Raw genomic sequence first — 24,488 nt, forward strand, 5'->3', positions numbered from 1 at the left:
CAGTCCACATGACCTTCTTCCATTGCTCCAGAGTCCAATCTTTATGCTCCCTAGCAAACTGAAGCCGTTTTTGCCGGTTAGCCTCACTGACAAGTGATTTTCTTAAGGCTACACAGCTGTTTAGTCCCTTCGCATTGTGCGGGTGGAAATGCTCTTACTTTCATTATTAAACATTTCCCTCATGTAAATTAATTAATTAATTAATTTTTTTTTTTTTTTTAATTTTGAAAAACAGTTAAATACAATAAAACCTGCACTTTACTTCTTTATTGTTTCCTTATGCTTCCTAATTGGGAAGATGCTTGATCTTGGAATACCATATTCTGTTCAGTAAAGGTGCATTCACATGAGAAGCGGCAAAATCACTTTTGCGCTGGCTGTGCCGTTATTTCCCATGGAGTGTGGCGGTGCACAAAGCTTGACGTGACTTGTACTAAAACAACGAGCAATGAATTTCATTAGTGGAGAGAACTTATGAGCAGTAATAATTAAGAGAGGTTTAGTGTTCCTATGTTGTTCTTTTAATACATTAAATCACATTAAGCTTATTTTTTTTAACAATACACGTTTTAGACTCTCTGGGAAAAGCTGATTCTCAACATTTCTCAGGCCCCTTAGCTACAACACAAGTTTAAAAGTGAAACAGGAGGAAAATCCAGCTAAACATAGATAGATGCGGATGCCTTCAGAGTGAATTTGATGGTTATTTCACACAAATGCAGATTCGTCTCATGTTTGCACTTTGATGACGTTTTACTGCACCGCTCAAGCCAAGCGCTGAACAAAGCGGCAGTCGCACACACGTCGAGTTTAACATAAATGTTCAGTTTAAAGGTACAAATTTCTTGACGATGGGCGTCAAGTTTCAAAGATTTTGAGGTTACGTCGAGTTACTTTGAGTGTGTCTGTAAGAGCTTATTCCCATTCAGTCAAACAAAACTAATGTTGAACAAAAGGGTCTGACTCTCAATCAAAGTTTTAATTCAACACAAAGGTGTTCTGAGATCAGACAGTGGCAGACATTAGAGGTCCTCCACATCAAACTCTGCAAACCATCTCTTTATAGACATTACTAAATAGCTAGCATTCTATATAAAGACCTGGTTTGATAAGTTTTGTATAAAGAAGCTCCAGTGGCCTCCTCATTTAATCTCGTTGACATTAATTGAGATCTTGATTGCCAGCCAAGTCTTCTCGTTCTAAATCAGGGCCTGATTTGACAATGGGTACAATTCTTAAAGATTTCTTAAAAGGCCTTCCTAGCAGAGTGGAGGCTGTTACACAAGAGTTATGGGAACTAATGCCCATGGTTTTGTCCACTAGGCCAAGGTGTCCACATATTTTCGTTCATATAGTGTTCCCCAGTTGCAGAAGAACCCTTGATCAAATGCTGTAGTTCAAAAAAATATGCACATTTACCCAGCAACAGAGACAGCTGCTAAGGCAGATGGTATTCGAGTTCCCTCTGGTGTTTAAATGTACTAACTACAAAGAAGATGCCGGGGATTATCAGTCATGTTTAGTAGCTGCTTGGCTAGGCACCAACCATAACAAATCTGAATCACTCACATTTGCTATGATTGTCTAATTCAAACAATTCATGTGATAATACTGACATGAACGGAGGCAAAATCAATGCAAACATATTTATTTTAAAAAATGTTTTATCATCAATCAAATTCAATTAAATGAACGAAAAATTAAAAAAGAACAATCCCTCAATTTTTCTATCCCTTATAAACTGAGGTAAAATCAGTTAGAATATATTCTATTTATTATATGTTATTATTATTATTATTATTATTATCAAGCATTTTCTGTATGCTATGCATGCACCATAAAAAGTTTACATGTATATAGTACCATACTGTACATTTTTATCTTATTGCTTGTTTTTGCACTGTAAGTTAATGTTGTATGTATACAAGAAGTTGTTGTTGACTGTTGTCTGAGCTACTGTAACAAAGAAATTTCCTGCAAAGGATCAATAAAGAATCTATCTATCTATCTATCTATCTATCTATCTATCTATCTATCTATCTATCTATCTATCTATCTATCTATCTATCTATCTATCTATCTATCTATCTATCTATCTATCTATCTATCTACATTTAAATTAATCAATGGAAAATGGAAAAAAAATAAATAAATTCTAATGTAAATGAATAAATGGAAAATGGGAAAAAAACTAATAAAGTTAGGTAGTAATTCAGGGCGTCTCTGCATTCTCCACCTGCAAAGTAAACAAAGAGGTTTTTTAAGTATTTCTGCATATTTATCAGTACATGTAAAACATTTTACACTGTAACCAAGTCATTCTGGGCAGCTAAAATACAAAGCTTCCTTGAAGTTATGTTGCAGTCTTTAATTTAATTTAAGTCTTCAATGTGCAAAAGGTGTCTGTGGCTCTTTTTTAATGGTTGAATTACTCGTATGTGTGATTTTACAGTGAAAATCGTGAAATAGCATTATTTCATGAGGTACATGGCGGTATTTAATATGCCATAAAATAATTAAACAGCCAGCTTGAAACAAAATTAAGAAGGGAAATCATTCTAGTGTTGTGGATGTTTTAATATTTATTTAAATATTGTTTTTTTTTGGTAAATATTGTTTCTGTTTTTGTGTTTTAAATAATCCAACTAATCAATTAATCAAAAACATAATCACCAGATTGATTAGGAAAATAATCGTTAGTTGCATCCGTACATGTGAAGTGAAGCATTTTTGTTTTGTGCATACACGTTTGTTTAGGATTATAAACTGTTCAGACAAATGTAGGATATACAGTATGTCACATTAAAAACCTGGGGGGGGGGGGACTGATTGGAAACGTTTGACCTCTGTCATTGCCAACAAAGGTTATGTTACAAAGTATTGAGTTAAACTTTTGTTATTGACCAAATACTTATTTTCCACCATAATTTACAAATAAATTCTTAAAAAATCCTACAATGTGATTTCCTGGATTTTTTTTTCTCATTTTGTCTCTCATATTTGAAGTGTACCTATGATGAAAATTACAGACCTCTCTCATCTTTCTAAGTAGGAGAACTTGCACAATCAGTGGCTGACTAAATACTTTTTGGCCCCACTGTATGTATATAAATAGATAGTTAGACAGACAGACAGATAGATAGATCGCTTAATCAATCCGATAAGCAAAGTCAGTTATTAAAAGTAGCTCAGGGAAACTGAAGTAAAAAGTATTAAAGTACACCAGTATTATTGTACAACACAATGTAGTTGAATGAATAGAATAAAGAAATGTAACATGTAATATAATACAAAACTGAAATGAATAAAAGGATAAAGGTTAAGAGGAAAGTAAGCATAGTAAATAAGAGTATTTTTTAAGGACGGAGCTGCTGCAATCGGCTGCCAGCATGGCGCCAGAATGTTTGGGCCATACATAAGTGTTTTCTTAAGCAGTATTTTGAATTTATTGAGATAGTATTGAGCTCACAGACTAGCATTTGGACAGATCAAAGTCTCTTTATTTGAATGAAATAAGATTTGGTGGAGAAACAAAAGCCCCAAATCATGTGACCTGTAATTTTCATAGCTTCCTAGTATTTATTAAGACTATTGACATGTAATGACCATTCTGCAATATATACGTATATATAGCTATGTCCACACAATATTGGCTGCTTGCTACTGCTTGACCCTTAACGCCGATTGCTTTTTAAGGAGGTGGGGGAGAGGAATTAAACTTCTCAGGCATTGAGCTGATAACCATCAGCCTCTAACCCCATTATCAGGACCGGGTCCTCACATCCAGGATCTGTCCCCTCGGGCTAGTGGCCCAGCTCTCACCCAAGTTCTCTCAGCCTGACGAATGACATCCCACAATAGAAGGAGGAACCTTGCTTGACCTTGCCCCAATACTGCACCTAATGCTCAACGTGTTAGCACCACGTGCCCTCCCTTCTTCTCATGACCTCTGACTTCTCTTATCTTCCTACTTTTTTTTTTTTTTGAGGAAATGGAAGCAACCTAATGATGTTTGTTTTTACTGACATTAGTCTTTTTTTCCTTGGGAACATTCTTCATAGAATAGCAACAATGATAAGCTACATTTTTTAAAAATATGCTGTTTTTAGATGCCGGACAAGCACTCCTGGGTTCCTCTGCTGGTCGCTAATGGCCCTCATCAGTGTGCTGTCCAGCTGTTTTTTTCATGCCCTTTAATTTGCTTCCAGGAGAAAATAAAGTGTCTGGATTTTCAACGGCGGTAACATTTCCAGCCGTATACTGAAAGGAACTTCATAGGTGCGCTGTAGTTAACCACAGTAATTAACAAGAACACAAGTAATCAGCCAGGCAACGTGTGCAATTAAATGCCATAATTGTTGATTAATTTAGGGCTTGTAATGGTGTCTCAAACTTCTGTGTGTACACATTTACACGAACAGGAGCTGAACAAAAGTAAAAGTGATGGAATTTTGCTTAAATTAAAGATAGCATAAGATTGAATATTTGAGGTAAGATTGAATCTTTCAACATATTTTAGGGATAAATAAATAAATAAATAAATAAATTAATTAATATTATTTAATTGAATATTAATATTATTATTATAATAAGGGTGAGCTTAAGTTAAATCTTTAAACTAAGAAAATATTAAAGGGATGAGTTAATTAATTAATAAATACATTTAATGTATTATTATTACTATTATTAATATTTTTATTGCTGTTATTATTATTATTATTATTATTGTTATTATTATTATTATTATTATTATTATTATTATTATAAGGGTGACATGGTGGCTCGGTGGGTAGCACTGTCACCTCACAGCAAGAAAGTCCAGAGTTCGATTCCCGGGTGGAGTGATCTGGGTCCTTTCAGTGTAGAGTTTGCATGTTCTCTCCAAGATTTAATCTTTCAAGATATTTTAGGGATAAATAAATAAATTAATTTATACATTTATTTATTTAATTTATTATTATTATTATTTTATTATTTTATTATATTTTTGTATAATGTTTAATTGTTAGTATTATTATTATTATTATTAATTATTATAATTATTATTATTATTATTATTATACAGGTGGGATGGTGGCTCGGTGGGTAGCACTGTCGCCTCACAGCAAAAAGGTCCAGGGCTCGATTCCCAGGTGGAGCGATCTGGGTCCTTTCAGTGAAGAGTTTTCATGTTCTCCCCAAGATTTAATCTTTCAACATATTTTAGGGATAAATTAATTAATTAATTTATAAATATTATTATTGTTATTGTTATTATTATGTTATTGTTATTATTATTGTTAATATTATTTTGTTATTGTTATTATTATTGTTATTATTATTATTATTATTATTATTATTATTATCATCATGACATGGTGGCTCGATGGGTAGCACTGTCGCCTCACAGCAAGAAGGTCCTAGGTTTGATTCCCAGGTGGAGCGATCTGGGTCCTTTCTGTGTAGAATTTGCATGTTCTCCGAATGTCCATGTGGGTTTCCTCCGGGCTCTGGTTTCCTCTTACAGTCCAAAATTTAATGGGCAGTTGTAGCCTAGTGGTTAAGATACTGGACTAGTAATCGAAAGGTCACTGGTTCAAGCCCCACCACTGCCAGGTTGCCACTGTTAGACAATATACTGTCACAGTACTGTAAGTCGCTTTGGATAAAAGTGCCTCCTAAATGACGAAAATGTAAATGTAAAAACATGCAAGCCTGACCATTAAAGAACAGCATGAAAGGGGGCTAACAAAACATGCAGAGAAACAGATGGACTACAGTCAGTAATTGTAGATCTACAAAGTGCTTCTATATGGTAAGTGGAGCTGATAAAATGGACAGTGAGGGTAGAAACAAGGAGGTGGTTTTAATGTTATGGCTGATCAGTGTATATTTAATCCTATATAATGCATGGTCTTTTTTAATTATTTTCCTTGCTTGTAAATAAAGATAACACACACAGTACTTGCAATGCACTAATATTTTATTTATTCTCAGTTGTAGTTCAGGGAAAAGCGAAAAGGGCAAGAGTGAGGTACAAAAAATGTAGAGGATGTGTCCTATTGCTGGGGATGGTGAGTTTTAATGTAAAAATGTGACAAATAAGACAAAAAGAATCATATATTTAAGTAAGTTAAACTAGAATGGACAGAACACTGTTTCTCCTATCAGTTACAGTGACAGTCTTGAGGTTGGAGTTTAGAGTAGACACTGTGTGATAGGAGAGACAGTAGAACAATACAATAGAATATGGTAAAATGAAAGTAAAACAGCATCAAAATCTTTCCCCAATGCAGGTGTGAATGCAAAAATACACATACAGTCTGAAACAGAAACGACATGTTCAACAAATAAATACAAACTCGTGTGTCTGGAGCATCACATTAAAAATATGTCAAATAAACCAAATATAAAAGAGACTTAAAGAAAATAGTAACTAGTTTTACAAACACATAATGAACAAACACAAGCCAGTCATTTATTATTTGCACTTTACGATCGTAATATAAATATATACCATATTGTAGGTACTAGATACTACATATAGATAGTGGACACTGTACGTCTTCTTGTTCCTTTGTCATTTGGTTAGGGCGAGCACAAGGCCCGCTTAGGCCAACTAGCCAACCTGAATTACAAGCCAGCTAGCCGGTTAAGAGACAGAGTAGCCATCTATTTAACAGAAATAGCTAGTTACTCCAGCATTTTATAGGGTAACAACAGAGGAACAAGAAGTGCACTATCTATATATTGTTTAGCCACAATTACATACAGTACATATATGTTCAGATTGTAAAGAACAAATACTAAAGGAATGACGTGGATTCGTCACGGCATGACGTTTGTAATCTTAGTTGCTATAATCTTGAAGTCGTGTTTTATATTTGTTTTATTTAGGCATCTTTTCAAAGGTCATACTACAAACATGAATGACTTTGCATTTATTTGGGGAATGTGTCATAGCTATTAGAGACTGTATGTATATCTGTGCATTTACACCTGGTATGGTAAAGGTTTGGTACTGTTGTACTCGCATAGTAAAATACACTATTAATAGAGAGAAATTAACAATAATAATTTAGAGGGAACTGCATTTTAGAAAGGTTTAAAAGGAAACAGGGAGGGAAGAGATTAAAACGAAGACTAAATACATCCAGGACTGGTTTTCTCCTGGGCTTGTTTGGCTTTGGCCAGTAAATTCTTCCTCCACCAGTGGTCAAAGTCGGCACAAAGCTTCTTGATGTAAACAAGCTTGTGGTGGAGGTAAAAGAGGCGCTCTCTCTCGCTAGTGTGAGTCAGGTAGTGCTACAGGTAGATACACACAGAGATGATTCACATGTTAATAGGTAACGGTATATTAGTATTAGTACATTAGTATTATTATTATTATTAACTTACTTCTAGCGAGTTCTGTTCTCCCTGGTTGTCCTCATCATGCACTTCCTGTACAAGAAAAATAGTTAAATCTGTTTATTATGGAATAAAAAATCACAATCCAAGTACACAATAATAATAATTATAAATCAAAGCACTACAAAGTAAAATAAACATCTTCAAAAAGTTTCTGCACTTTTATATTTTCATTGAAAACGGTGAATGTGGGAGGAGTAGTAATTAGTCGTGTCTGAGAGACTCAGAGAGAGCTTATAGTCCGGGTTTAAAGCCATCTGATTTGCATCTTTTTGGGCTGCTCAAAGAAGCTTTAAAAGATTTTCATGTGATGATGTGAAAGCAGCGCTGCATCAGTGGCTACATGCTCAACTGAAAACCTGTTTTGCTGATGGCATTAAATGCTTCATAAGGTGACTATGTAGAAACGTGATGTAATTCGACTTCAAAATGTTTAATAAATAGAGTTTTAAAAAGTGCGGAAACTTTTTGAAGATTGCTTGTACACCGATGAGGCATAACATTATGAGCACTGACAGGTGAAGTGAATAACACTGATTATCTCTTCATCACGGCACCTGTTAGTGGGTGGGATATATTAGGGGATATAAGTTGATGTGTTAGAATCAGGAAAAATGGGCGAGCATAAGGATTTGAGCGAGTTTGACAAGGGCCAAATTGTGATGGCTAGACGACTGGGTCAGAGCATCTCCAAATCTGCAGATCTTGTGGGGTGTTCCTGGTCTGCAGTGGTCAGTATCTATCAAAAGTGGTCCAATGACGGAACAGTGGTAAACCGGCGACAGGGTCATGGGCGGCCAATGCTCATCGATGCACGTGGGGAGCGAAGGCTGGCCCGTGTGGTTCGAACCAACCAGATTGCTGAAGATGTTAATGCTGGTTCTGATAGAAAGGTGTCAGAATACACACAGTTGCAGGGCTGTTTTGGCAGCAAAAGGGGGACCAACACAATATTAGAAAGGTGGTCATAATGTTATGCCTCTTCGGTGTATATACTAAGTGAAAGTGAATGAAAGCTCGTTTGTTAACGAACTCGTATCTGTCTGGTGTTCCTACCTGAAACTTCATTCGTTTCGGCTCCAGATGGCAGAATGGTTCGATGCCATCGACGCGTGCATGCAGGCTGCAGTACTCTTCAGAGAGCTGTTTGTACACTCGCATGTACTGCCGCCTCTGTGAGAGTGTCACCACTTTGGTGTATCTCCTGCAAAAGAAACAGAGAGCTCACATTAATGCTATATGTAGGAAAGTATTAGGAGGAGTGAACTACAGTACATATAAAGCAGTTACAGTTAGTGTAGGATGATTAATAGAGAATTAAAACACTTACAGTTTGTAACCAGGGATCACTGGGGTGGATGGCTCAGTGACCAAAGCTGTTTGTGCACTGTCTGTAAGAAGAACAAAGCTGTCATGTTAGACGTTTTATTATTGCTAATACATTACAACCTGGTTCCTTACTGTACCTTTTTATTTACAATAAATAACCCAGTGTCCTCATAGTGGTTTTTCAGTAAGTGTAATGATTTTCCCACACTGAAATGTAATATGTGACATATACATTGATCAGCCATAACATTAAAACCACCTCCTTGTTTCTACACTCACTGTCCATTTTATCAGCTCCACTTACCATATAGAAGCACTGACTGTAGTCCATCTGTTTCTCTGCATGCTTTGTTAGCCTCCTTTCATGCTGTTCTTCAATGATCAGGACTCTCCCAGGACCACCACAGAGTAGGTATTATTTGGGTGGTGGATCAATCTCAGCACTGCAGTGACACTGACATGATGGTGGTGTGTTAGTGTGTGTTGTGCTGGTATAAGTGGATAAGACACAGCAATGCTGCTGGAGTTTTTAAACACCTCACTGTCACTGCTGGACTAAGAATAGTCCACCAACCAAAAATATATCCAGCCAACAGCGCCCCATGGACAGTGTCCTGTGACCACTGATGAAGGTCTAGAAGATGACAACTCAAACAGCAGCAATAGATGAGCGATCGTCTCTGACTTTACATCTACAAGGTGGACCAACTAGGTAGGAGTGTCGAATAGAGTGGACAGTGAGTGGACACGGTATTTAAAAACTCCAGCAGCCCTGCTGTGTCTGATCCACTCATACCAGCACAACACACACTAACACACCACCACCATGTCAGTGTCACTGCAGTGCTGAGAATGATCCACCACCTAAATAATACCTGCTCTGTGGTGGTCCTGTGGGGGTCCTGACCATTGACGAACAAGGTGAAAGCAGGGTGGAGCTGATAAAATGGACAGTGAGTGTGGAAACAAGGAGGTGGTTTTAATGTTATGGCTGATCAGTGTATATTTTATATACAGTGGGGTCAAAAAGTATTTAGTCAGCCACTGATTGTGCAAGTTCTCCTACTTAGAAAGATGAGAGAGGTCTGTAATTTTCATCATAGGTGCACTTCAACTATGAGAGACAAAATGAGAAAAACAAATCCAGGAAATCACATTGTAGGATTTTTAAAGAATTTATTTGTAAATGATGGTTGAAAATAAGTATTTGGTCAATAACAAAAGTTCAACTCAATACTTTGTAACATAACCTTTGTTGGCAATGACAGAGGTCAAACGTTTCCTGTAAGTCTTCACCAGGTTTGCACACACTGTAGCTGGTATTTTGGCCCATTCCTCCATGCAGATCTCCTAAAGCAGTGATGTTTTGGGACTGTCGCTGGGCAACACGAACTCCACAAATTTTCTATGGGGTTGAGGTCTGGAGACTGGCTAGGCCATTCCAGGACCTTGAAATGCTTTTTACGGAGCCACTCCTTCGTTGCCCGAGCGGTGTGTTTGGGATCATTGTCATGCTGGAAGACCCAGCCACGTTCCATCTTCAATGCTCTCACTGATGGAAGGAGGTTTTGGCTTAAAATCTCACGATACATGGCCCCGTTCATTCTTCCCTTAACACGGATCAGTCGTCCTGTCCCCTTTGCAGAAAAACAGCCCCAAAGCATGATGTTTCCACCCCCATGCTTCACAGTAGGTATGGTGTTCTTGGGTTTTTCTTCTTCCTCCAAACACGACGAGTTGAGTTTTTACCAAAAAGTTCCATTTTGGTTTCATCTGACCACATGATATTCTCCCAATCCTCTTCTGGATTATCCATATGCTCTCTGGCAAACTTCAGAGGGGCCTGGACATGTACTGGCTTAAGCAGGGGGACATGCCTGGCACTGCAGGATTTGAGTCCCTCTCGGCGTAGTGTGTATACTGATGGTAGCCTTTGTACTTTGGTCCCAGCTCTCTGTAGGTCATTCATCAGGTCCCTCTGTGTAGTTCTGGGATTTTTGCTCACCGTTCTCATGATCATTTTGACCCCTCGGGATGAGATCTTGACCCCAAGGGAGATTATCAATGGTCTTGTATGTCTTCCATTTTCTTACAATTGCTCCCACAGTTGATTTACTCACACCAACCTGCTTGCCTATTGTAGATTTACTCTTCCCAGCCTGGTGCAGGTCTACAATTTTCTTCCTGGTGTCTTTTGACAGCTCTTTGGTCTTGGCCATGGTTGAGTTTGGAGTCTGACTGTTTGAGGCTGTGGACAGATGTCTTTTATACAGATAATGAGGTCAAACAGGTGCCATTAATACAGGTAACGAGTGAAGGACAGAAGAGCTTCTTAAAGAAGAAGTTACAGGTCTGTGAGAGCCAGAAATCTTGCTTGTTTGTGGGTGACCAAATACTTATTTTCCACCATAATATACAAATAAATTCTTTAAAAATCCTACAATGTACCTATGATGTGTACCTATGATGAAAATTACAGACCTCTCTCATCTTTCTAAGTAGGAGAACCTGCACAATCAGTGGCTGACTAAATACTTTTTGATCCCACTGTATGTACATGTATTACATGTGTGTATGGGTTATAACAACCTCAACTGTTTTATGGCTGTTCAAATGATGCTAAACTATAACTGCAATACAATGTTTAAGTTTCTTATTTAATGCTTATTTAAGGGCTAATCAAAGTCAAGACTGTGAAGTAAAAAGAAATACAGTGGTACCTTGAAAATCAACGTCAATTGAGTTTTAAGGTATTTTTCCCCATTAGAATGTATGGGAAACCTGTTAATGCGTTCCATGGTCCCGTGGAACTGCATATATTTTAGGCTAATGTAAAATAATATGGTTGTTTTTGACACTTATACACTGAAAATAACACAAATACTATATAAAAATGGCTGTATATTGTTAATTCAAAATTAAATAAGGTAATTTAAGGCTAAACATGTCAAATTTAAGGGAAGCCTCGAGTTCAAGGGTACAAATTTCAACGTTTTAAAGATACAGCACAGTTTAAAGTGAATTAACCTGCTTATACTGTACTATGATTGTTACACTACATAAATGCTGTTCACACACCGGCTGGTGAGAGTCGCTCTTCTTCCTCAGCATGGTGTCTTTTGCTGGGTGACTCTTGTGTATCAGCCTCCCTGCACCTCTTTGTACCTTTAGTGGTATGAATCTGGTAGCAACAACAAAATGTACTCAGCATCAAACTATAGATATGGTTTGTATAAGATATCTGTTTAAGAAAAGCTATAAAGACACCACACGGTCAGTCTTTACCTGTTCCATGTTCACTGTGTGTTCAAAACACGATCAAATGTCACAAAGTTTAGAAAATTTGACGTTTATCTGAAATAAGGCTTGATAGCTTGATAGTGTGTCTGTCTCTCTCTGTGGTTCATGTGAAATGTGAATTACAGCTCAGATGCAGGTAACACTGAATCTTCGGAATGTTGGGCTGCATTATGACATCATCGATGGTTAAAAGCCCAATACAAACTGTAGTGAACTGAATTCAATTGAAATGTATAGAAGACAAATATATGATTATAAAGCTAATTTAAATCAATAAAGACACCTATTTACTACACCCATCTGGTTTGTAATATTGACCTGGCATTACCAATTTCATTCACTCGCAATGGGTTTTCCACCACCAAAAATCACTGGGTGTAAGTAATACCCACAATATGCTTTCACTCAGAGTACAAATTTAAAAGCCATTATATATCTAAATTTGAATTGGATAAACATACTGGAAGGACATAAAAGCCTAAATTCAGAGTGGAGTTGTGACAATAAACAAGGAATCAACGGCAAAAGTGATGTTAATCTTTGCTTATCCACTTCATCTACAAACAGAATGAAGTTTAACACCACTGCCTAATAATGTAGATATTCATATGTTTAATGTTTCTTATATTTAATCTTAATAAAATACATACATTCATTCAATCATCGTCTGTTTTACCACCACTTTATCACAGAGGTAGCCTAGTGGTTAAGGAACTGAACTAGTAATCAGAAGGTTGCCGGTTCAAGCCCCACAGCAAACCCCACCACCGCCAAGTTGCCACTGTTGGGCACCTGAGCAAGGCCCTTAACTCTTGTATTCAGTCATAACTGTAAGTCGCTTTGGATAAAAGCATCTGCTAAATGCTGCAAATGAATGTAATGTATGTAAATGTATGATTCAGGAAACATCCCGGACAAGTCACCAATCTATCACAGGAATACATTCAATTATAATATAAACTGTAAATAATGCATTTTATAATACATACAAAAATGGTATTTTATAAAGATTAAAAAAATCAAGAGCAACATTTTCAAGTATTTTCATTTCCTTCAACAAACACAATTTCTTGTACATGAATTATTTCTAATTGGCGGCTACATTTATGCTGGGATCCATTGTAAACAGGCCAAACAATATAAATAATATTTCTATACTGTATATAATATTATGTATTTAATATTGTTGTTTTAAATGTGAAAAATAATCACATAAATTGCACATTTTATTAATTCTTGACATGAATTGCACATTTTATTAATTCTTGACATGAATTGCACACTTTTTATCAACTTTGGACATGAGTTCAATAGTTTAAAAGAGGCTTGCTTTTCATTTTAGCTATATACAAGTATATATTGAAATGAAACAACGTTCTTCCAGGACCAGGGTGCAACATAGAACAAAAAGTCCAAGACAGTACAAAAAACACAGTGCAGATCATTACAGTAAATACAAGAAACATTTGTAATCTAAAAAGTAATTAATGGAGACAAGACTAGAGACAAGTGTAGTGTTGGAATGAAAACTAATATATATAAAATGAAACATTTCGTATATATATGTTTCATTCCATATATATCAGTGCTTGCTATATATTTCCTGTTTGGCTTGCCATAATATATATACAGTGTATCACAAAAGTGAGTACACCCCTCACATTTCTGCAGATATTTAAGTATATCTTTTCATGGGACAACACTGACAAAATGACACTTTGACACAATGAAAAGTAGTCTGTGTGCAGCTTATATAACAGTGTAAATTTATTCTTCCCTTAAAATAACTCAATATACAGCCATTAATGTCTAACCCACCGGCAACAAAAGTGAGTACACCCCTAAGAGACTACACCCCTAAATGTCCAAATTGAGCACTGCTTGTCATTTTCCCTCCAAAATGTCATGTGATTTGTTAGTGTTACTAGGTCTCAGGTGTGCATAGGGAGCAGGTGTGTTCAATTTAGTAGTACAGCTCTCACACTCTCTCATACTGGTCACTGAAAGTTCCAACATGGCACCTCATGGCAAAGAACTCTCTGAGGATCTTAAAAGACGAATTGTTGCGCTACATGAAGATGGCCAAGGCTACAAGAAGATTGCCAACACCCTGAAACTGAGCTGCAGCACAGTGGCCAAGATCATCCAGCGTTTTAAAAGAGCAGGGTCCACTCAGAACAGACCTCGCGTTGGTCGTCCAAAGAAGCTGAGTGCACGTGCTTAGCGTCACATCCAACTGCTGTCTTTGAAATATAGGCGCAGGAGTGCTGTCAGCATTGCTGCAGAGATTGAAAAGGTGGGGGGTCAGCCTGTCAGTGCTCAGACCATACGCCGCACACTACATCAAATTGGTCTGCATGGCTGTCACCCCAGAAGGAAGCCTCTTCTGAAGTCTCTACACAAGAAAGCCCGCAAACAGTTTGCTGAAGACATGTCAACAAAGGACATGGATTACTGGAACCATGTCCTATGGTCTGATGAGACCAAGATTAATTTGTTTGGTTCAGATGGTCTCAAGCATGTGTGGCGGCAATCAGGTGAGGAGTACAAAGATAAGTGTGTCATGCCTACAATCAAGCATGGTGGTGGGAATGCCATGGTCTGGGGCTGCATGAGTGCAGCAGGTGTTGGGGAGTTACATTTCATTGAGGGACACATGAACTCCAATATGTACTGTGAAATACTGAAGCAGAGCATGATCCCCTCCCTCCGGAAACTGGGTCGCAGGGCAGTGTTCCAGCATGATAATGACCCCAAACACACCTCTAAGACGACCACTGCTTTATTGAAGAGGCTGAGGGTAAAGGTGATGGACTGGCCAAGCATGTCTCCAGACCTAAACCCAATAGAACATCTTTGGGGCATCCTCAAGTGGAAGGTGGAGGAGCGCAAAGTCTCGAATATCCGCCAGCTCCGTGATGTCGTCATGGAGGAGTGGAAAAGCATTCCAGTGGCAACCTGTGAAGCTCTGGTAAACTCCATGCCCAGGAGAGTTAAGGCAGTTCTGGGAAATAATGGTGGCCACACAAAATATTGACCCTTCAGGAACTTTCACTTAGGGGTGTACTCACTTTTGTTGCCGGTGGTTTAGACATTAATGGCTGTATATTGAGTTATTTTGAGGGAAGAATAAATTTACACTGTTATATAAGCTGCACACAGACTACTTTTCATTGTGTCAGAGTTTCATTTTGTCAGTGTTGTCCCATGAAAAGATATACTTAAATATCTGCAGAAATGTGAGGGGTGTACTCACTTTTGTGATACACTGTATATATATATATATATATACATATTTACATTTAGTTTTAGTCTTAAAGCAGAATCACTGTTGAACAGAAATCCAGGGTCTGTTAAAAAACTCTACTGCTACAATTCTGATTAAAAGAAATTTATCAACCTTGGAAATGTTAATAGATAATGACAGTTTAACTTGGCCACCTTTGATGGATTGACTCTTAATGTAAATACCTTCGTCTACACATCCATTGAGGCCAAGCAAGACTAGTCAATTAGTCGACTAATCTGTTTTATAGAAATGCACAAAGTGTTTCAGTGATGCTTGTTGTGTTTTCCCAAGACTCGGTGGCAACTAGGCTGTGGTGGGGATTTAAGTGACATCGTTCTGATTACTAATCCTTGTAGGGCATCATTTAAGTATTTGCTTATGTACTTACACTGGAAACAGTTTAGCCTAACCCATGCAGATACAGAGAGAATATGCAAACTCTTCATAGACCATACTTTAGTCCAAACAGGTCCCAGGACCCTGATGCTATTTCACACTTGGATACATTACAAGAAATCACTTTGCCAACATCCCCAAACTTTCCTTCTGACCCGTCCTGCCAAGTGTCCTCTTTTTTGAAAACCAAAATATGGTCACCCTATGTCACAGTAGGTCACAGTAATTGCAATTACTTATTACTTATGTGATGCACAGTAATTACAAAATAAACAAAATAGACAAAAATATATGTTATACAAAAAAAAGAACTGTTTTAAAATCTAAACATGTAGAAAAATACAAGCATTTAAATATAAAGAAATATATAAAAAAATAGAAGTCATTTAAAGTGAACCAAGTGTGCAAAAGTGGCAACAGTTATGCAAGTACTGAACATAAAATTGAATCTGTATTGTGCAAAATAAGGCAGTAAAAGTTGTGAGTATTGTACACAAATACATATACATATACTATATATATACTGTATATATACTGTATATATATAGATATAGATGGATGGATGGATGGATGGATGGATAGATAGACAGATAGATAGATAGATAGATAGATAATAGATAGATAGACAGATAGATGATAGATAGATAGATAGATAGATAGATAGATAGATAGACAGATAGATAATAGATAGATAGATAGACAGACAGACAGACAGATAGACAGTATCAAACCACAAGGTTTAGGAGTGTGTTTATGGGAATTTTTGACCATTCTTCCAGAAGCGCATTTGTGAGGTCAGACACTGATGTTGGACGAGAAGGCCTGGCTTGCAGTCGCCGCACCAATTCATCCCAAAGGTCCGCTTGTTGATGTAAGGCTTGGATGCAGCTGCTCGGCCATGGAAACTAATTCCATGAAGCTCTCTACACACTGTTCTTGAGCTAATCTGAAGGTCACAGGAAGTTTGGAGGTCTGTAGCGATTGACTCTGCGCACTATGCACCTCAGCATCCGCTGACCCCGCTCTGTCATTTTACATGGCTACCACTTCGTGGCTGAGTTGCTGACATTCCTAATTGCTTCCACTTTGTTATAATACCACTCACAGTTGACTGTGCAATATTTAGTAGTGAGGAAATTTCATGACTGGACTTGTTGCACAGGTGGCATCCTATCACGGTACCACGCTGCAATTCACTGAGCTCCTGAGAGTGACCCATTCTTTCACTAATGTATGTAGAAGCAGTCTGCATGCCTAGGTGCTTGGTTTTATACACCTGTGGCCATGGAAGTAATTGAAACACCTGAATTCAATTATTTGGATGGGTGAGTGAATACTTTTGGCAATATACTATATATATATATATATATACTATATACTGTATATATATATATATATATATATATATATATATATATATATATATATACAGTGTATCACAAAAGTGAGTACACCCCTCACATTTCTGCAAATATTTCATTATATCTTTTCATGGGACAACACTATAGAAATAAAACTTGGATATAACTTAGAGTAGTCAGTGTACAGCTTGTATAGCAGTGTAGATTTACTGTCTTCTGAAAATAACTCAACACACAGCCATTAATGTCTAAATAGCTGGCAACATAAGTGAGTACACCCCACAGTGAACATGTCCAAATTGTGCCCAAATGTGTCGCTGTCCCTCCCTGGTGTCATGTGTCAAGGTCCCAGGTGTAAATGGGGAGCAGGGCTGTTAAATTTGGTGTTTTGGGTACAATTCTCTCATACTGGCCACTGGATATTCAACATGGCACCTCATGGCAAAGAACTCTCTGAGGATGTGAGAAATAGAATTGTTGCTCTCCACAAAGATGGCCTGGGCTATAAGAAGATTGCTAACACCCTGAAACTGAGCTACAGCATGGTGGCCAAGGTCATACAGCGGTTTTCCAGGACAGGTTCCACTCGGAACAGGCTTCGCCAGGGTCGACCAAAGAAGTTGAGTCCACGTGTTCGGCGTCATATCCAGAGGTTGGCTTTAAAAAATAGACACATGAGTGCTGCCAGCATTGCTGCAGAGGTTGAAGACGTGGGAGGTCAGCCTGTCAGTGCTCAGACCATACGCCGCACACTGCATCAACTCGGTCTGCATGGTCGTCATCCCAGAAGGAAGCTGACGCACAAGAAAGCCCGCAAACAGTTTGCTGAAGACAAGCAGTCCAAGAACATGGATTACTGGAATGCCCTGTGGTCTGACGAGACCAAGATAAACTTGTTTGGCTCAGATGGTGTCCAGCATGTGTGGCGGCGCCCTGGTGAGAAGTACCAAGACAACTGTATCTTGCCTACAGTCAAGCATGGTGGTGGTAGCATCATGGACTTGGGCTGCATGAGTGTTGCTGGCACTGGGGAGCTGCAGTTCATTGAGGGAAACATGAATTCCAACATGTACTGTGACATTCTGAAACAGAGCATGATCCCCTCCCTTCAAAAACTGGGCCTCATGGCAGTTTTCCAACAGGATAACGACCCCAAACACAACCTCCAAGATGTCAACTGCCTTGCTGAGGAAGCTGAAGGTAAAGGTGATGGACTAAACTCAATTGAGCACCTGTGGCGCATCCTCAAGTGGAAGGTGGAGGAGTTCAAGGTGTCTAACATCCACCAGCTCCGTGATGTCATCATGGAGGAGTGGAAGAGGATTCCAGTAGCAACCTGTGCAGCTCTGGTGAATTCCATGCCCAGGAGGGTTAAGGCAGTGCTGGATAATAATGGTGGTCACACAAAATATTGACACTTTGGGCACAATTTGGACATGTTCACTGTGGGGTGTACTCACTTATGTTGCCAGCCATTTAGACATTAATGGCTGTGTGTTGAGTTATTTTCAGAAGACAGTAAATCTACACTGCTATACAAGCTGTACACTGACTACTCTAAGTTATATCCAAGTTTTATTTCTATAGTGTTGTCCCATGAAAAGATATAATAAAATATCTGCAGAAATGTGAGGGGTGTACTCACTTTTGTGATACACTGTATATACAGGGGTTGGACAAAATAACTGAAACACCTGTCATTTTAGTGTGGGAGGTTTCATGGCTAAATTGGACCAGTCTGGTGGCCAATCTTCATTAATTGCACATTGCACCGGTAAGAGCAGAGTGTGAAGGTTCAATTAGCAGGGTAAGAGCACAGTTTTGCTCAAAATATTGCAATGCACACAACATTATGGGTGACATACCAGAGTTCAAAAGAGGACAAATTGTTGGTGCACGTCTTGCTGGCGCATCTATGACCAAGACAGCAAGTCTTTGTGATGTATCAAGAGCCACGGTATCCAGGGTAATGTCAGCATACCACCAAGAAGGACAAACCACATCCAACAGGATTAACTGTGGACGCAAGAGGAAGCTGTCTGAAAGGGATGTTCGGGTGCTAACCCGGATTGTATCCAAAAAACATAAAACCACGGCTGCCCAAATCACGGCAGAATTAAATGTGCACCTCAACTCTCCTGTTTCCACCAGAACCGTCCGTCGGGAGCTCCACAGGGTCAATATACACGGCCGGGCTGCTATAGCCAAACCTTTGGTCACTCGTGCCAATGCCAAACGTCGGTTTCAATGGTGCAAGGAGCGCAAATCTTGGGCTGTGGACAATGTGAAACATGTATTGTTCTCTGATGAGTCCACCTTTACTGTTTTCCCCACATCCGGGAGAGTTACGGTGTGGAGAAGCCCCAAAGAAGCGTACCACCCAGACTGTTGCATGCCCAGAGTGAAGCATGGGGGTGGATCAGTGATGGTTTGGGCTGCCATATCATGGCATTCCCTTTGCCCAATACTTGTGCTAGATGGGCGCGTCACTGCCAAGGACTACCGAACCATTCTGGAGGACCATGTGCATCCAATGGCGGTGCCGTGTATCAGGATGACAATGCACCAATACACACAGCAAGACTGGTGAAAGATTGGTTTGATGAACATGAAAGTGAAGTTGAACATCTCCCATGGCCTGCACAGTCACCAGATCTAAATATTATTGAGCCACTTTGGGGTGTTTTGGAGAAGCGAGTCAGGAAACGTTTTCCTCCACCAGCATCACGTAGTGACCTGGCCACTATCCTGCAAGAAGAATGGCTTAAAATCCCTCTGACCACTGTGCAGGACTTGTATATGTCATTTCCAAGACGAATTGACGCTGTATTGGCCGCAAAAGGAGGCCCTACACCATACTAATAAATTATTGTGGTCTAAAACCAGGTGTTTCAGTTATTTTGTCCAACCCCTGTATATATACTGAACAAAAATATAAACGCAACACTTTTGTTTTTGCTCCCATTTTTCAAGAGCTGAACTTTGTCTATGTACACAAAAGGCCTTTTTCTCTCTATATTGTTCACAAATTTGCCTAAATCTGTGTTAGTGAGCACTTCTCCTTTGCGGAGATAATCCATCCACCTCACAGGTGTGGTATATCAAGATGCTGATTAGACAGCATGATTATTGCACAGGTGTGCCTTAGGCTGGCCACAATAAAAGGCCACTCTAAAATGTGCAGTTTTATCACACAGCACAATGCCACAGATGTCACAAGTTTTGAGGGAGTGTGCAATTGGCATGCTGACTGCAGGAATGTCCACCAGAGCTGTTGCCCGTGAATTGAATGTTCATTTCTCTACCATAAGCCGTCTCCAAAGGCGTTTCAGAGAATTTGGCAGTACATCCAACCTGCCTCACAACCGCAGACCATGTGTAATCACACCAGCCAAGGACCTTCACATCCATCATCTTCACCTCCAAGATCGTCTGAGACCAGCCACCCGGACAGCTGCTGCAACAATTGGTTTGCATAACCAAAGAATTTCTGCACAAACTGTCAGAAACCGTCTCAGGGAAGCTCATCTGCATGCTCGTCGTCGAGCATCTCATCTCATCGGGGTCTCCACCTGACTGCAGTTCGTCGTCGTAACCGACTTGAGTGGGCAAACGCTCACATTCGATGGCGCCTGGCATGTTGGAGAGGTGTTCTCTTCACGGATGAATCCCGGTTTTTACTGTACAGGGCAGATGGCAGACTGCGTGTATGGCATCGTGTGGGTGAGCGGTTTGCTGATGTCAACGTTGTGAATCGAGTGGCCCATGGTGGCGGTGGGGTTATGGTATGGGCAGGCGTATGTTATGGACAACGAACACAGGTGCATTTTATTGATGGCATTTTGAATGCACAGAGATCCCGAGGCCCACTGTTGTGCCATTCATCCACGACCATCACCTCATGTTGCAGCATGATAATGCACTGCCCCATGTTGCAAGGATCTGTACACAATTCCTGGAAGCTGAAAACATTCCAGTTCTTGCATGGCCAGCATACTCACCGGACATGTCACCCATTGAGCATGTTTGGGATGCCCTGGATCGGCGTATATGACAGCATGTTTCAGTTCCTGCCAATATCCAGCAACTTTGCCCAGCCATTGAAGAGGAGTGGACCAACATTCCACAGGCCACAATCAACAACCTGATCAACTCTATGCGAAGGAGATGTGTTGCACTGAGTGAGGCAAATAGTGGTCACACCAGATACTGACTGGTTTTCTGACCCCCCCAGACCCCCCCAATACAGTAAAACTGCACATTTTAGAGTGGTCTTTTATTGTGGCCAGCCTAAGGCGCACCTGTGCAATAATCATTCTGTCTAATCAGCATCTTGATATGCCACACCTGTGAGGTGGATGGATTATCTCCACAAAGGAGAAGTGCTCACTAACACAGATTTAGCCTTTTGTGTACATAGACAAAGTCTTAGATCTTTGAGTTCAGCTCATGAAAAATGGGAGCAAAAACAAAAGTGTAAAACTTGTGTACAATATTCACAACTTATATTGCATTATTTTGCACATGAATAACCACATAGATTTGATTTGAGGATGGCATAAGATTGAATATTTGAGGTAAGATTGAATCTTTCAATATATTGTAGGGGTAATAAATAAATTAATGAATAAATATAATTTAATTTATTATTATTATTATTATTATTATTATTTTTATTATTATACAGGTAAGCTAAATCTTTGAGCTAAAAATCTTTCACAATATTTTTAGAGAGAAATACAAATGCATTCACAATGACCAACAATACTGATGATGGCTCAACAATTATAAAAATATGCTGCCTCATGTAAAAGGCAACTATAGTTACTGACAAAAATATATAATTAACCCTACATAATGCATGGCCTTTTATTTTTCTTGCTTGTAAATAAAGATAACACACACAGTACTTGCAATGCACTAATATTTTATTTATTCTCAGTTGTAGTTCAGGGAAAAGGGAAAAGGGCAAGAGTGAGGTACAAAGGATGTAGAGGATGTGTCCTATTGCTGGGGATGGTGAGTTTTAATGTAGAAATGTGACAAATAAGACAAAAAGAATCATGAATTTAAATAAGTTAAAAGCTCCAGGTTTCTAAGCTCCTCTGTGTATATTGTCTTGTATTATTATGACTAATAAACTAAGTTTGTTCACATCTCTGCGTGTGTGTCCGCCCCTGTTGCCCGTCATAGCCCGCTCGTGACATAATAGTTCCCCCATACTCTTATAGGACACAGCGAGATGTTTTTTGTTCAGGTGTTTCCTGAGTTTGGCTGCATGAGGTTTCCTCAGACCTTCCCGCTCAGTAGGCCAGCTCCTTATGATGGAAGCAACTCGAGTGTCGAAGGCTTCTTTCTCCAGAGCCAGCTCTACCTGCAGAACCTTCTGGACCCCCAGCCAGCTGAATCAGACAAGGTACTGTTCATGATGTCTCGGCTGAGGGGTGCTGCTCGTAAATGGGCTAGGCAGCTGTGTCTGACAGGAGAGCTGAGCTGAACTCGGTTCAAGTGTTTGAGGCCCTCATGTGAGCCAAATTTACAGGAGGAAACCCTTACGGGTTTGGTGTAGGGAAGTTTTCCCAACTTCATATGCCCATTGGAGACGCTACATGCAGCAAAGCGCCTACTGCAGCTTATACCCAGCATCCAGTGCCCAATGGGGATGTTAAATTTCCCCCGTTGCCCACTGCTGATGTGGTCCGGGTGCCAGTGCCCGCTACTAATGCTCGTGACCGTCCCATATCCTTGTTAGGAGCCAGTCAGGATCGTTTTAGTCCGGTTCCTTGTAATGACCCTAAAGGGCTCTGGGGGTCCTTCTGCCGGCTCCTGTTTCATGTATTCCAGTTTGTTCCAGTCCTCTGCCGGCTTCTAGTCAGCCTGAATTTTTGTCTGGTCTAGTCTATGTCCGACCTCTGCCAGTACTGTCCATGTCATATTCGCCAGTTCAAGCTCGTCCAGCAACTATGTCTAGTCCAGTTAATTCTGTCGGTCAGTCTGTCCTGTCTTGTCCAAGTCCGTCTGTTCAAGTCCGTCATGTATCTTCGTCAGTTTCTGTGAGTTCTGGTTTGTCTAGTCAAGTGTCAGTAGTCCTGTTCCATGTTCGTCTGTCTCTGTCAGTTCTAAGTGTAATTCAGCAGGTCAGGATTTCCTAAATAGTCTGTTTGTACTTTCGGGCCCTCCTGCCACCCAGGCAGAGTCAAACAGTTCCAAGTCCTCCCCAGTTCTGTTTCCAGTCAAAGTTCCAAGCCAGCCTGCAGAGTTCAAGCCACAGTCTACTACAGACAATTCTCCCTCGGCTCTGCTGCTGCCACCACCAGGTTCCAAGCAGCTGATTCAAGACGCCTCACCAGGTTCCAAGCAGCTGATTCAAGAGGCCTCACCAGGCTCCAAGCAGCTGATTCAAGACGCCTCTTCAGGCTCCAAGCAGCTGATTCACGACACTCCACCAGGGTCAAAGCAGCTGATTCATGAAGTATATCCAGGGTTCAAGCAGCTGATTCATTAAGTATCTCCAAGGTTTAAGCAGCTGATTCAGGTCGTCCCTCCAAGGTTCTCGCAGCTGATTCAAGAAGTTTCTCCAGGGTTCAAGCAGCTGATTCAGGACGTCCCTCCAGGGTTCAAGCAGCTGATTCAGGACGTCCCTCCAGGGTTCAAGCAGCTGATTCAGGACGTCCCTCCAGGGTTCACGCAGCTGATTCCGGATGCCTCTTCAGGATCCTTGCAGCTGATTCCTGACGTTTCTCCAGTGTTTTTCGCAGCATATTCCCGAAGCCTCTTCGCCAGGCTCCACGCAGCTGACTCCCGACGCCTCTTCGCCAGGCTCCACGCAGCTGACTCCCGACGCCTCTTCGCCAGGCTCCACGCAGCTGACTCCCGACGCCTCTTCGCCAGGCTCCACGCAGCTGACTCCCGACGCCTCTTCGCCAGGCTCCACGCAGCTGACTCCCGATGCCTCTTCGCCAGGCTCCACGCAGCTGACTCCCTATGCCACTTCGCCAGGCTCCACGCAGCTGACTCCCGACGCCTCTTCACCAGGCTCCACACAGCTGACTCCCGACGCCTCTTCGCCAGGCTCCATGCAGCTGGCTTTTGGTTTCTCATTGGTGCCCCCCAATGGTGCTTCTGGTCTCAAGTCGGCGCCCCCAGAGGGCGCTTCTGGTCTCAAGTCGGCGCCCCCAGAGGGCGCTTCTGGTCTCAAGTTGGCGCCCCCCGAAGGCGCTTCAGGTCTCTCGTTGGCATCTCAAGTTGGTGTCTCATGCTTCTCATTGGCGCCCCTCGACGGCGCTTCTGTTCCCGTGTTGGCGCCCCCCGACGGTGCTTCTGTTTCTCCGTTGGCGCCCCCTGACGGCACTTCTGTTCCTCCGTTGGCGCCCCCCGATGGCGCTTCTGCTCTCAAGTCAGCACCCACCGATGGCGCTTCTGCT

The sequence above is a fragment of the Trichomycterus rosablanca genome, chromosome 1 (genome assembly GCF_030014385.1).
Source record: "Trichomycterus rosablanca isolate fTriRos1 chromosome 1, fTriRos1.hap1, whole genome shotgun sequence".
Lineage (NCBI taxonomy): Eukaryota > Metazoa > Chordata > Actinopteri > Siluriformes > Trichomycteridae > Trichomycterus > Trichomycterus rosablanca.